The sequence below is a fragment of the Oncorhynchus tshawytscha genome, linkage group LG16 (genome assembly GCF_018296145.1).
Source record: "Oncorhynchus tshawytscha isolate Ot180627B linkage group LG16, Otsh_v2.0, whole genome shotgun sequence".
In the NCBI taxonomy this organism is placed as follows: Eukaryota; Metazoa; Chordata; class Actinopteri; order Salmoniformes; family Salmonidae; genus Oncorhynchus; species Oncorhynchus tshawytscha.
Window position 1 is genome coordinate 31387925 of NC_056444.1, and position 14722 is coordinate 31402646.

General features: G+C 44.2%; 1 protein-coding gene across 4 annotated transcripts in view; it reads left to right on the forward strand.

Annotated features, from left to right (window-relative positions):
• LOC112215584 (partitioning defective 3 homolog) overlaps window positions 1-14722 on the forward strand; it is a 595003-nt gene that overhangs the window by 395483 nt on the left and 184798 nt on the right. The window lies entirely within an intron of this gene.

Below are 14722 nucleotides of genomic sequence, written 5' to 3' on the forward strand. Positions count from 1 at the left end.
TAATAGTGAAGACATCAAAACTATGAAATAACAAATATAGAAACATGTAGTAACCAAAAAAAGTGTTAAACAAATAGATTGAGATTCTTCATAGGAGCCACCCTTTGGCTCGATGACAGCTTTGCACACTCTTGGACTTCTCTCAACCAGCTTCACCTGGAATGCTTTTCCAATAGACTTGAAGGAGAGCCCACATATGCTGAGCACTTGTTGGCTGCTTTTCAACTCATCCCAAACCATCTAAATTGGGTTGAGGTCAGGTGATTGTGGAGGCCAGGTCATCTGATGCAGCACTCCATCACTTTCCACCTTGGTCAAATATCATTTACACAGCCTGGAGGTGTTGTCCTGTTGAAAAACAAATGATAGTCCCACTAAGTGCAAACCAGATGTGATGGCGTATTGCTGCAGAATGCTGTGGTAGCCATGCTGGTTAAGTGTACCTTGAAATGTAAATAAATCACAGACAGTGTCACCAGCAAAGCACCATCACACCTCCTGCTCCATGCTTCGTGGTGGGAACCACGCATGCAAAGATCATCCATTCACCATTCTCTACATCTCACAAAGATACAAATTTGGACTCATCAGACCAAATGACAGATTTCCACCGGTCTAATGTCCATTGCTCGTGTTTCCTGGCCCAAGCAATTCGACCATGAATGCCTGATTCATGCAGTCTTCTCTGAACAGTTGATGTTGAGATGTGTCTGTTACTTGAACTCTGTGAAGCATTTATTTGCGCTGCAATTTCTGAGGCTGGTTACTCGAATTAACTTGTCCTCTGCTGCAGAGGTAACTCGGGGTCTTCTTTTCCTGTGGTGGTCCTCATGAGTCAGTTTCATCATAGTGCTTGATCCTTTTTGCGACTGCACTTGGAGAAACTTCTTGAAATGTTCCGTATTGACTGACCTTCATGTCTTAAAGCAATGATGAACTGTCATTTCTCTTTGCTTATTTGAGCTGTTATTGCCCAAATATGGACTTGGTCTTTTACCAAATAGGGCTATCTTCTGTATACCACCCCTACCTTGTCACAACACAACTGATTGGCTCAAACGCATTCACTTTTAACAACGCACACCTGTTAATTGAAATGCATTCCAGATGACTTCCTCATGAAGCTGGTTGAGAAAATGCCAAGAGTGTGCAAGGCTGTTATCAAGGCAAAGGGTGGCAACTTTGAAGAATCTAAAATCTATTTTGATTTGTTTAACACTTTTTTTTGGTTACTACATGATTCCATATGTGTTATTTCATAGTTTTGATGTTTTCATTATTTTTCTACTATGTAGAAAATAAGAAAAATAAAGAAAAACCCTGCAATGATTAGGTGTGTCCAAACGTTTGACTGGTACTGTGTATCACGGGTGACTTGCATGGAGACAAAGATGTGTGCTCAGCTGGAGACAGTTCCCCAGTTTCACCACTAGGAGTGCTCTCAGATGGGTACAGTCAGTCAGTTTGCCCATTTCACCACTAGGAGTGCTCTGAGCTGAGCAGCGGTAGGGTTGTCTTCATAGTATGGATGCAGCAGTGGTGGATTTAATTGACATGGTGCAGGAGAACAGTCAGCTCTGATTAACTCCTGGGTTTGTCCTCAGGTGAAAGAGAGGAAGGGAGAAAGGGGGTGGAGAGTGAGAAGGAATGAGATTGAGAGAAAGAGTGAAAGCAGTAGACCGTTTTCCCCTCCTTTGTGAGATGTCACAGTGGAGACATAATTCCTGGGACAGCTCTGACAGTCTGATGGACTAGGAGAAGGTTACTCACAAAATATACACACACACACACACACACACACATCATTCTACCCACGTGTATTGTTAGGTACACATACCACATATTAACATAGAAATTAGTAATTATTGGCCAGGAATGAAAGCTGAACCACAGAACATAAGAACAACCTCCTTTACACATACACAACCTTTGAACTAAAGACTTGGACATCTTTCCTTTTGTTGAAGTTATTTAGTACCAGTGCTTGTTATGTAGGCCTACACTAAAAAGTGCTGGGTTAAAAACAACCCAATTTGGATACATTTTGACCAGAACATGTTGGGTTATTTTGACACAGCCAATTGGTTCACAAACAACCGATTGTTTTCTTTAAGTTGGGTTGTTGATGCTGGGTTATTGAGCTATGATCCACCGGGTCAGATTAGAAGACAAGGGGTGTGGCGTTCAGATAGTTATTTTTGGCCACCCGTGAGAGTAAATGTCATCCAGGTTAATCTGTTCTGTTATATTGACAAATGTTAAGGTTGAGCACTGACACTTTTGTAGCTTTAAAGATGCATTATGAAGAAATTGATTTGCCATTTCCTTGTTTACTAAAATGTGAATAGTTTGCCTAATTTCAGTTTGTGACAAAACAAGAAAGTATTGTGTAGAGAATCATTGTACCATCAAAAGTAAAATTACAGATCTATAACTCACATTTCTATGTAAATTTGGTCAGATCGCCCAAAAAGTTATATATTGCAGCTTTAATATGGCTTACACAATAGTATGAGTTCCTTAAAGGGGAATTAACATTGTCTAATGGGCTCTCATTGGTGGATTCCACTTCAATTGCGCTGCTTTCATGTGTCCCGTTTACAGCGCACAGCGGAGGGAAAGTGTACCGACACATGCCACAGTCTAAGCTAGGTTACTAAAATGTTGCAGTTTGGCTTTGGTTTTTAAAGCTTGACAATAATGAACCAAATAACAAAACCTGCAACATAACATCATACAAAGGAGAAACATGTTGGCCTATTACAGCAACATTTGAGCAGTAGCCTAGACTGGCTACTCAACTACAATACATTTTGAGTGCACCATACACTAATGCTGCATTCAATCTCACCAGTGAGCCATGCAGTGTTTTAAGTCTACAACAACCTATACAGTAGCTCCGTTTTTTTTGTTATTTGGAGTTATACAATACTCTTTGATTAGGGTCGCAGCATATTATGTACATCTGCAAGCATAGCAGCGATGGCTGGGCAAATATGATATATCTCTTCTTTTGTCGTAATATGTTCAAATGTTACGTTCAGCATCCTATGTACAGTGCCTTCAGGAAGTATTCACACCCCTTGACTTATTCCACATATTGTTGCGTTCCCGGCGGAATTCAAAATGGATTCAATTGATTGCTTCTCATCTACACACCCATCTACCTACCTCATAATGACAAAGTAGCATTTTTTGGTTGTTGATTTTTTGTTTTGCATGTTTATCGAAAATGAAATACAGAAATATCTCACCCCTGGGTCAATACTTTGTAGAAGCCCCTTTGGCAGCGATTCCAGCTGTGAGTCTTTCTAGGTAAGTCTCTAAGAGCTTTCCACACCTGGATTGTGCAAACATTATTATTTTCGAAATAATTAAAGCGCTTCCAAATTCTTTCTTGAACATTGCTAGGCAACAACTTTCAGGTCTTGACATACATTTTCAAGTAGATTTAAGTCAAAACTGTAACTCGAACATTCACTGTATTCTTGGCAAGCAAATCCAGTATAGATTTGTCCTGGTGTTTTGGGTTATTGTCCAGCTGAAAGGTGAATTAATCTCACAGTGTCTGGTGGAAAGCTGACTGAACCAGGTTTTCCTCTAGGATTTTTCCTGCGCTTAGCTACATTCCGTTTTTTTTTATCCTGAAGAACATCCCAGGCCTTAATGATTACAAGCATACCCATAACATGGTGCAGGCACCAACCACTATGCTTGACACTATGGAGAGTGTTACTCAGTAATGTGTTGTATTGGATTTGCCCCGAACATAACACTTTGTATTCAGGACAAAAAAGTGAATTGTTTGCCTATTTGTTTTTGTATTACTTTAGTGCCTTGTTACAAACAGGATGCATGTTTTGGATTATTTGTATTTTGTACAGGCTTCCTTCTGTTCACTCTGTCAATTAGGTTAGTATTCTGGCGTAACTGCAATGTTGTTGATCTATCCTCAGTTTTTTCCTATCACAGCCATTAAACTGTGAATGTTTTAAAGTCACCATTGGCCGTGGTAAAATCCCTGAGCGGTTTCCTTCCTGTCCGGCAACTGCATTAGGAATGACGCCTGTATCTTTGTAGTGACTGGGTGTAGTGATACACCATCCAAAGTGTAATTAATAACTTGCTCAAATGGATATTTGTATGTTTTATTTTTTAAATATTCAGGCTGTAATACAACAAAATGTGGAAAAAGAAGGGGTGTGAATACTTTCTGAAGGCACATAAGTGGACGGTATAAAAATCTGGCCCGCAATTTCATAGTATTTTCAATTATAGCCCGTGCGCTGAATGAGTTTGACACCCCTGGGCTAGCGTATTTTTTATGTCGCTAGCTATTTATTTAGCAAGCTAAAAACACAGAGCCTAACCTTAGCTAGCTGCTGGGAGGATGTCATGTCATTGGAGAAGTGGGTGAGTACTGAGTTTTCCCCCTCATATCGCTTTTCGTAGGCTACTGCTAGGACTAGCATGTTTTGGCGGGCAAGCTGCAGAAGGACGAGCAGGCGACTATTCCTTATCGTTCATCAGTGCAATGTTCCCTCATTAGATTTTAGCTCATCTCACTCTGGCTAGCATTAGTTGTTGATCTTGTTGATGTGCATAACTGAGGGAGAGAACGTCTACCTTTTCATGGTTGTTTGATCAATAGGACTGTAAAGTTCCCAAAATGTAAGAGGGCTCCCGTCATATTTGCAGAAATATTATGTGGTTTTGGAGAATGCGTTCTAATGATCTAAAGTCGCGCAGTTGCTACTGTCTGTAGAGACACAGTCCAGTTCAAAGTGAATGATGGCAGGCCCGGGTGGCAAACGGCTTGTTTGCCTACTGTTGCTCTGATTGGCTATGGCGCACCAGTCTCCGTAGACTCCTGTCCTGGACAAGACAGATGTTTTATTTACTGCAGTGTCTACTGTAGTGGCCGCTTTCCCACTCTATATTGCTATCGGATTTTCACAAATGCCTTACTACACATAATTCCCAAACATTCTGTAAATGTATGAAAATGTCAAAATGACCATATCTAAGTGCTCTCTTGTCAGAAATGTAAAACAAAGGTATCATGCTCTTCCCAGGGGTGTATATGAACAGATTTGAATAAGATGTTATGTTGTTAAAATGCTGTCAGTTCCGCTTTATGCCTATCCCAATGTTGGGATAGTACCATGCAAAAATATTGAAGGAAAATAGAAAATTGCAGTGTACAAACTTAATATGATGAACATGAATGACATTTATTCTCATGGGTGACTAAAAATAACGAATTGAAAGCCATGCCCCCAATAGGCCACACCTTTGGATTACCCAAACATGGATTAATTTAACTATTAGTTGGCTTTTTATTCACTTTCATGCTGGGTTGAGCCAGCAGATGGGTATTTTTTATGTAATCCATAGCCGGAATAATATTTGCTCTCATGGGTGGCCAAAAATAACTATCTGAAAGCCACGCTCCTACTATGCCACGCCTCCAGTCTTCTGATCTGACCCGTTGGATCATAAATTAATAACCCAACTAAATGACCCAACTGGCGGTGACAAAAATAACCCAGTGTGTTCTGTACACTACCCAGCAATGCGTTGTTTTTTAACCTATAATTCTTTTGTGTGTACCCATCTTAAGTGTTCTCTAAGTATGCATGTATTATTGTCATATGGTTATTAGCATAACTTGCCAACATCAGTGTAAACAGCCATCTCTGCTTCCATTTTTGAGTGTGTGTGTCTGACTGTTTTAATTACAGTCTATATCTTCCTTAAATGCTAATAGTCTCCTCTTGGTTTCTGAATTTGAATATTAACCAGGACTCGCATCATGTCATACATGCTGCTGTTTACCCCGCTGTTGGTGTGTGGTGAATCTCTGCGGGCACTATGCCAACACCCCCTCTCTTCTACACACATGCATCACACACAAACCTTACACACATCAACCTCCTCCTATCTCAACCCCCACTGTTCCCTCCTGTTCCATTCACTCGAGTGGAAAAGTCACTCCACCCAAACTCAATTAAAGCACACAAACACAAAACGGAGGGAAAAATGAGAGAGAGAGAGAGCACAACACTAGAGTCGTAAGACAAACAGAGAAAGTCATCTTAATTGCTCCCGCTCTGCTCCTCCCTGGCTTCATTATGGGCAGAAAAGATTGCTGCAAGTCACAGGTGTTCCAGCTACCAGCTCCTCTGTGATTCTTGTTTCTGAAAAATGATGTGTGCCACTAGATAGAACGCACAGGGAGAGAGATGGGAGGGGGGAGCAAGAGAAAGCGTGTGTGTGTGTGTGTGTGTGTGTGTGTGTGTGTGTGTGTGTGTGTGTGTGTGTGTGTGTGTGTGTGTGTGTGTGTGTGTGTGTGTGTGTGTGTGTGTGTGTGTGTGTGTGTGTGTGTGTGTGCGTGTGTAAGAGAGGGAGCGAGCTAGAAAGAGAGAGGAAGCGAAAGAGACAATATAAAGACGGAGGGGGAGAGCGAAGGGGAGGGTAAAGAACATAGTGGAGAACAGTAGAAGTAGACCTCTCTCCTTGTTGTTACCCTCTTCTGAAGGAACTCTCCCCCTCGCCAATAAGTCAATATAAATTATGTGTGTCGGCTCCCACAGAGCCTTGTCTTGTCTATGGCGAGTAACATTACATGACTCCGAGCCAGGCAGCACAATGTGTATTGAATCAAAATAAGAGGACAAAATCCAAGCACCATTTAAATAATAACAATTACGGTTACGAAAATGAACATTTCTGAAACAATCTCAAGCCCCATGATGCACACTGTGTTTACTCTTATCTTAGCAGCAAACATACAAACTAGTGCCAATACAAATCACAGATTTGACTGAGTTTCTTGTTCTGTCTAAAACGTATCTCCTTGAAGCAAACACAGCTGAAAGTCTTGAGAGAATACAGTAGGTTTTTCATCCAGTTGATTGGTTGACAGGTTGGCTATAGTGGGCCAGTTGCGTGCAGCGTAGACAGGGGTATTGGCCAGACCTACAGTACCCAACGTGTGTGTGTGATGTGATTGAAAGCAACTTGGTGCCGTCTGACATCGGGAGCAGTCATGCAGTGAACTGTGGCGTCAAGACCACTGAGGTGGTGAGGCCCAAGCAGGCTCCAGGAGGGCCCTCTCAACACACATCACAAACTTCACACTGGGTATCAGTCTTCACCTCTCCCCACGTTTGACACACGGCATCCAGATGTCCAAACTAGGGATTTTGGGAGATAGATACTACTACGCGGCCCTACAGAGAACCGGACAGATTTTAGATGAGGAAAAGAGATGGAGAGAGGGAGAAAAGGCATAAAGAAAGAGAGCAGGCGTGAGGGAGAGAAAGCCAGAGAGGGAGAGAGATGGGAAAAAAATAAGAGATCTGGAGCCACAGGGTTAAAATGGGAGCGTGGAGATTCTTTAAACACGCGGCCGACGTGTAGTTTGACACATTTAACTTCCTCTGAATGGGAAGAGTATGAGATGTAAAATGCAAGTTAAGGACTTGGGTTTGCCTCTAAGCAATCCTCTCTGCTAGTTAATTGTGGATGAGGCTTTGAACGGCGAGTCGAGCTATGCTGCTCAGAATGGGTGAAATGGATTTTAAGTGCTGCTGCTTTAGAATGGTAGAAGAAGAAAAGGTACTGTTTTATCCAAATGGAATGGGTAGAATACCAGAACTAGGACAAAGACATGGTTTATGTCCCAAATGGCACCCTATTCCCTACAGTGCACTACTTTTGACTAAAAATAGTGCAGTTTTTTTACTATCAAAAAAAGTAGTGCACTATATAGGGAGTAGGGTGCATTTGGGACACATTTATAGACTTCTTCAGGCGGAATAACACTAATATACTGCAGTTTTGTATCACGGTTAACATACCTAGTTAAATCTCTATCGAGTACAGAGTTTGGTCAGATAATGATTAGGAGACACATTTAATTACATTTTCCATTTTCCTCCTCAATGTATGAACAGATTTTGCTCTTGTAGTTTGTACTTAATTTAATGCCCCTTGGTAGGACTTAAAGGTAGCATACATGGCCTCTCATATCTCAATAGAAGTTCCTTAATCATACATGGTCCAAATGTTCATATTAGGGCTGGGCGATATGGTCAAAATATCTTATTACGGTATTTACAAAAAAATTGGACGGTTTGATGGTTTTTTATGTTTTTGAATAATAAAAGTTAAACATTTGCTTTATGAGTAGTGCGTGACCCTAGGGTGGCAAACACATACATTCTAAGTGATTTCAATGAGTCTCTCTCCATTCGGATTGTTTTATACTACACAAATAATCTTCACTCAAAAATAATTGTCTGAATTTTTGTTTCTTTTTCTGCATTTCCTGCACTCATTTGAGATCATTTCAGCACTGCCACGTAGAGCTGCACGATATGGGCAAACAATATAGGCCTTATTTTTTACCAAATGTTATAATTGTGATTTGACTTGGGATTTAGGGCAAAATACTTGAGTGAACTGATGGAATCATGGAAATAGATAGATTTTTAGAATGTAATAGTGGGCATTTTGAATTCAGTGTTTGACATGACAACGAATGAAAATGCCAGGGAGGAGTTATTGTGACAGGGTAGGAACCAAAGTGTTGATGAGTGTTTCCTAAGGGACCCTATAATTGTTAGCGACATTCAATGTTTTCTCTTAGCTACTTCATATCGATAACATATTCTTGCTTCGAATATTCCTCTTTGATTGAGAAGATATTGTTGCACAAACAACATGGAGGCTGTAAAGCTAGTTACGTTTGCTCTGGCTAGCGATTAGCATTTGCGGCTAACAAGATTTAGGCCCAACTTACTAAGAAAAGATAAACTAGCTTGCAGATGTAAGAAACACAAACTAAGAGTGTAATTATAGAACACTAGTGGATTTATATTAAGAAGCTACATGAAAACAGCGTCATTGTCATCAACATTGTGCTGTATTGACCATGCAGAGACTGAACACAGTGTCTTGTGGTAGAAGAACAACAAATGCACTCCTTGAGTGACAGGGGGCGGGGCTAGTTCTGTATGGAAAGTGGCATGGAGAGCGAGAGACCGGAGAGAGATGACTCACGTAGCTAAGTAAACTATACAAATGGACGTTACACACAGCGTATCATATTTCACAAACCAAGCATTCAAGTACCATTATAGAAGGTAAAGTAAAAGCCCAAACCAGTTCGTACATCCATACCTGTATATCGTAAAATACGGTATAACCCAGCCGTGGTTGATATCATAGAATTACATACATTTAGAATTGGATTATAAGAGTTCCATGTTTTAATGTTAAGTTCATGCATTGAGTCACATGCCATATAGAAATCAAATCAAATCAAATCAAATTTATTTATATAGCCCTTCGTACATCAGCTGATATCTCAAAGTGCTGTACAGAAACCCAGCCTAAAACCCCAAACAGCAAGCAATGCAGGTGTAGAAGCACGGTGGCTAGGAAAAACTCCCTAGAAAGGCCAAAACCTAGGAAGAAACCTAGAGAGGAACCAGGCTATGTGGGGTGGCCAGTCCTCTTCTGGCTGTGCCGGGTGGAGATTATAACAGAACATGGCCAAGATGTTCATAAATGACCAGCATGGTCGAATAATAATAAGGCAGAACAGTTGAAACTGGAGCAGCAGCACAGTCAGGTGGAAGTTGAAACTGGAGCAGCAGCATGGCCAGGTGGACTGGGGACAGCAAGGAGTCATCATGTCAGGTAGTCCTGGGGCATGGTCCTAGGGCTCAGGTCAGTTGAAACTGGAACAGCAGCATGGCCAGGTGGACTGGGGACAGCAAGGAGTCATCATGTCAGGTAGTCCTGGAGCTCAGGTCCTAGGGCTCAGGTCTGGTGGCACAGATGCTGTTTCATCCTTTCCTACACTGAAATTACCCTTGCCTAACGATTGCGTCTGAAGCTGGGCTTGCAGCACAGCTATCCTCGCAGAAATGCTGGTAATACTCTAACCAGACAAGGGTTTTAACTTCACCCTGCCATTAACATGCCATAGGGACATTCATAGAAAGTTAGCAAGTGCCACCAGAGTAAGATATGTGATTGAATTCTCCATTAGTCTGCATCAGTACAAGCTAGATGTGAAGTGTAGAGGTACTTTACATCCCCTCAGGAATATAGCACAAGGTTAACACGCAAGCACGCACGCACACACACACACACATCAAACACACCACATGCACGCATGCACACACACACGCGCGCACACACACACACATCAAACACACCATACGCACGCACACACACACCAAACACACCGCATACACACACACCCATGAGAGAAATAATGTCAAGTTTAGCTGAGCTAAGGCATAGCCCAGGGCGATGTTATTCACACACACTGTAAAAGATCCTACAGAGGACTTACCATGTTAAGCTAATGTGTTTGTCAGATCTAAAATATGGGTCAAAATGAATGAGAAGCTTTTAAGTTTTCCCCAGACAATGAAGCCATAATATAGGAAGTCCCCTTGTGTTTCTGATATTCTCTGTACAGCACTTCACTTGTCATAGATTCTATACACAAGATATCAGGGAGTTGCCTGTGCATGAGTTAACGTTTAAGGTTGACTAGAGAGCAGAAGACAATCTCTTGAGTGTGTGTGTATATATTCACACACACACACACACACACACACACACACACACACACACACACACACACACACACACACACATCCCCTACATACTATGCTTCTACATGTGGCTGTGTTTATTGTGGGTGTGTGGTGTGTGCTTAGTTTGAGGCCCGTGCTGTGTCTTTAAATTGTCTGGTTTGTTTGTGGCTACAGAGACTGATGTGCAATATGGATGACGTGTGGAGGGCAGGCTCGGCCAGAGCTCAGGGTCCATGTAAGCTGACAGTCACACATTGTAGTTGGGTTGCCTCCGTCCTGCCTGCTCCCAGCCTGCTGCCTTCCTCGATCCTGCCTGCTCCCAGCCTGCCTCCCTCCTGCCTGCTCCCAGCCTGCTGCCTGCCTCCCTCCTGCCTGCTCCAAGCATGCTGCCTGCCTGCTCTCAGCCTCCTGCCTGCCCTCCCCCCCTGCCTTCTCTCAGCCTGCTGCCTGCCTCCCTCCTGCCTGCTCCCAGCCTGCTGCCTGCCTCCCTCCTGCCTGCTCCCAGCCTGCTGCCTGCATCCCTCCTGCCTGCTCCCAGCCTGCTGCCTGCCTCCCTTCTGCCTGCTCCCAGCCTGCTGCCTGCCTCCCTCCTGCCTGCTCCCAGCCTCCTGCTTACCTCCCTCCTGGCTGCTCCCAGCCTGCTGCTTACCTCCCTCCTGCCTGCTCCCAGCCTGTTACCTGCCTCCCTCCTGCCTGCTCCCAGCCTGTTACCTGCCTCCCTCCTGCCTGCTCCCAACCTGCTGCCTGCCTCCCTCCTACCTGCTCCCAGCCTGCTGCCTGCCTCCCTCCTGCCTGCTCCCAGCCTGCTGCCTGCGTCCCTCCTGCCTGCTCCCAGCCAGCAGCCTGCCTCCCTCCTGCCTGCTCCCAGCCTGCTGCCTGCTCCCTCCTGCCTGCTCCCAGCTTGTTGCTGCCTGCCTCCCTCCTGCCTGCTCCCAGCCTGCTGCTTGCCTCTCTCCTGCCTGCTACCAACCTGCTGCCTGCCTCCCTCCTGCCTGCTGCCTGCCTCCCTCCTGCCTGCTTCCAGCCTGCTGCCTGCCTCCCTCCTGCCTGCTCCCAGCCTGCTGCCTGCATCCTTCCTGCTTGCTCCCAGCCTGCTGCCTGCCTCCCTCCTAGTCACAGCTCTCTGGGAGCTGGGTTAACCAACAGAGCTCAGGGAATGGACCTCCTGCTGAATGAGTTGATGTTGCTGCTGTGGCTGTACACACACACACACACAACCGTGCACACACACACAAGATAATGATGCTTCTGTGCTGTCTCCATCCCTTACTCCTAAAGGCCCAGATTGGTGGGTTTGTCCTACCAGAAGCAGAAATGTTGCTGTGTGTCACTGTAATTGACTGAAGGTGTGTCCTTAACCTTCAGTGACTGTGTGACTGTACCCTTCTGTTGTTGGTGGTGGCCTTTGATGGTTGGCAGGCACACTCTGGGTGTGTTAAATCAGCCCAAACAACAGACAGCCATGGCTGTGTTGGAGTGAATTAAATCTAAATTCATTATGAACACTCGTCTTTCCCTCTCCCTCAGCTACCTTTGGAACAGTTGACATTTAAGGAGGAGTTTTTCTCTTCTGTGATGGAGAAAAGTGAAAGGTGATGAATAATACATTGTCCCTCTCCTCCTCTTCCTCCTCCTCCTCCTCCGCTGTTCCCGTGAAGCAGTGTGAGGTGGGAGACGTTGATGGCAGTGTGTCAGTCTGGCGGTGACACACAGAGCTTGTTATTTGTAAGTGTGTCCGGTCGGTCACTAGGCTCCCCATTGTTTAACCCCAAACAAAAGACAAAAGCTATCGCCACAGAGACCCTCTTCTCCACTGCACAGCACAGTGGAGATACTTCATCAAGCCCTAGGGAAGGCTCTACTCTGAAGAGTGTTCTCTAAGAGAGAGAGAGAGAGGGGGGGGGAGGGAGGGAGGGAGGGAGGGAGGGAGGGAGGGAGGGAGGGAGGGAGGGAGGGAGGGGAGGGAGGGAGGGAGGGAGGGAGGGAGGGAGGGAGGGAGGGAGGGAGGGAGGGAGGGAGGGAGGGAGGGAGTCTGTGTTCATTCTGCCCCCAGGGAGAGACAGAGACTGCATTTTATGTCAAACTGCGACAGATATTCTGACATAAGAAATACATTCTTCCCTAAAATGATAAAACAATACAAAGAATTAGACAGACTTAATGATGAAGACAAACTTAGGGACATACTTAGTTAAAAACCAAAATGCTGTGTTTTAGCAGCCACATTTGTGGCCTCCTGCCACAACCTGAGGGACAGCCAGTGACAAAGAAGTATATTGTGATTATTCATGTTCGCCTATTCTTTATTATTATTATTATTCTTACATGTTGTAATTGGTGTTCATATGAGTATCACTATCATTATTATTGCTTCATTACCAACAGTCTAGTATATTCCTGACTTGACCATTGTCGCTATACTGTATGTTTACTTTGACAATGTAAGTGTTTACTTTCCATGTCAAGAGAGAGAGAGAGAGAGAGAGAGAGAGAGAGAGAGAGAGAGAGAGAGAGAGAGAGAGAGAGACAGAGAGAGACAGAGAGAGAGAGAGAGAGAGAGAGAGAGAGACAGAGAGAGAGAGAGACAGAGAGAGACAGAGAGAGAGAGAGAGAGAGAGAGAGAGAGAGAGAGAGAGAGAGAGAGAGAGAGACAGAGAGAGAGAGAGAGAGAGACAGAGAGAGACAGAGAGAGACAGAGAGAGACAGAGAGAGAGAGAGAGAGAGAGAGAGAGAGAGAGAGAGAGAGAGAGAGAGAGAGAGAGAGAGACGGATGTCCCCTTTCCCCCTCTTTCTCATCATATCAGAACAACATGAGATTGAGAGAAAGGGCTCCTCCAGTCTGGAGTTGACTGAACAGAGTTACTGTAGTGTTGTTGTGTTGCTGCGCTAATGATGATGATGTTTTCTCTGTGGAAGGTTAGAAAGTCAAGTGAACCATTGTACTGCTGTCTCCTATCCCCTGGCTGTTCTTCTCTCACATCTCACTCATTTTTCTCTTTTCAGACTCTCTGTTCTCTCTCTTTCTCTCTCATATAATGCGTTATCTCTCCACTTCTTTCTCCATCATTGTGACCTCTCTAGGCTGGGGGCATAGGATCAACAGTCCACTGCCTGGTCACTGCAAATCTTTCTTCACAACGAGCTACGATTAAACACTGTGATTAATATTGTCACAGTCTCTGTACACTGGTTTCTCTGTGTGTATGTGTGTGTGTGTGTGAGAGAGAGACAGAGAGAGAGAGAGAGTTTCACTCCCGTTTATCTGTGCTCATCAATGTCCATGTCTCTCCTCCCTCTATCTCTGCTCTAATTGGAACATTTTCTCAACTTAATTGCAACTTTCTCCTTGGCATGCAAATGTTGTTCTCTGGCTCGCCTAGCCTGCCCCCTTTCCTGCTCCTCTCCTCTTTCCAATTAAGATCCAGACAGAGATAGGGCCGCTCAAAGGGAGCACGCTATGGAGGGCTGGGCCCACCACTGCCCCAGACAGGGGGATATTGAGTGGTTGTGACCCCAGCAGAGCACCACCTCGCTGGGCATCACACCCACGTATCTCCCCCTGTGAACTCTGTAGAGGTGGAGGTGTCCTTGATGAGAGCAGTCACTACAGAGCACAGCGGAACTGTGTGGTTGCGTGTGTGGTTGCGTGTGTGGTTGCGTGTGTAGTTGCGTGTGTGCGTGCGCGTGTGCGTGTGTGTGTGTGTGTGTGGATTTTTGGACACTGGCACAACTGAGGCACTTTATCAGCTGTTCTGATCAGATCTCCTCCCCATTGTTCGAGAAGCCAAGGGGAGGCATATTGTGTATGAGTGTGAATATTAATTTAGAGATTTTATCATCCAATATCATGCTTTGTCTGGCCTGCTCGTAGTGTCCAGAGCCAAGTCTCTATTTTATGGCAGTAAAACCAAAGGGCTGTATATTTGTGTAGTAGTTATCCATTATCAAGTTTTAACATAATTTAATAACCATATATTGTTTTGACTTATTTAGAGCAGAGAGATGGATTGCTGTTGATGTACTGAATGTTTCTGAATGGTGATTAACTGATATCACCAACACACACTCCTTCATCTTTAGTCTCTCACTCCTGTCCT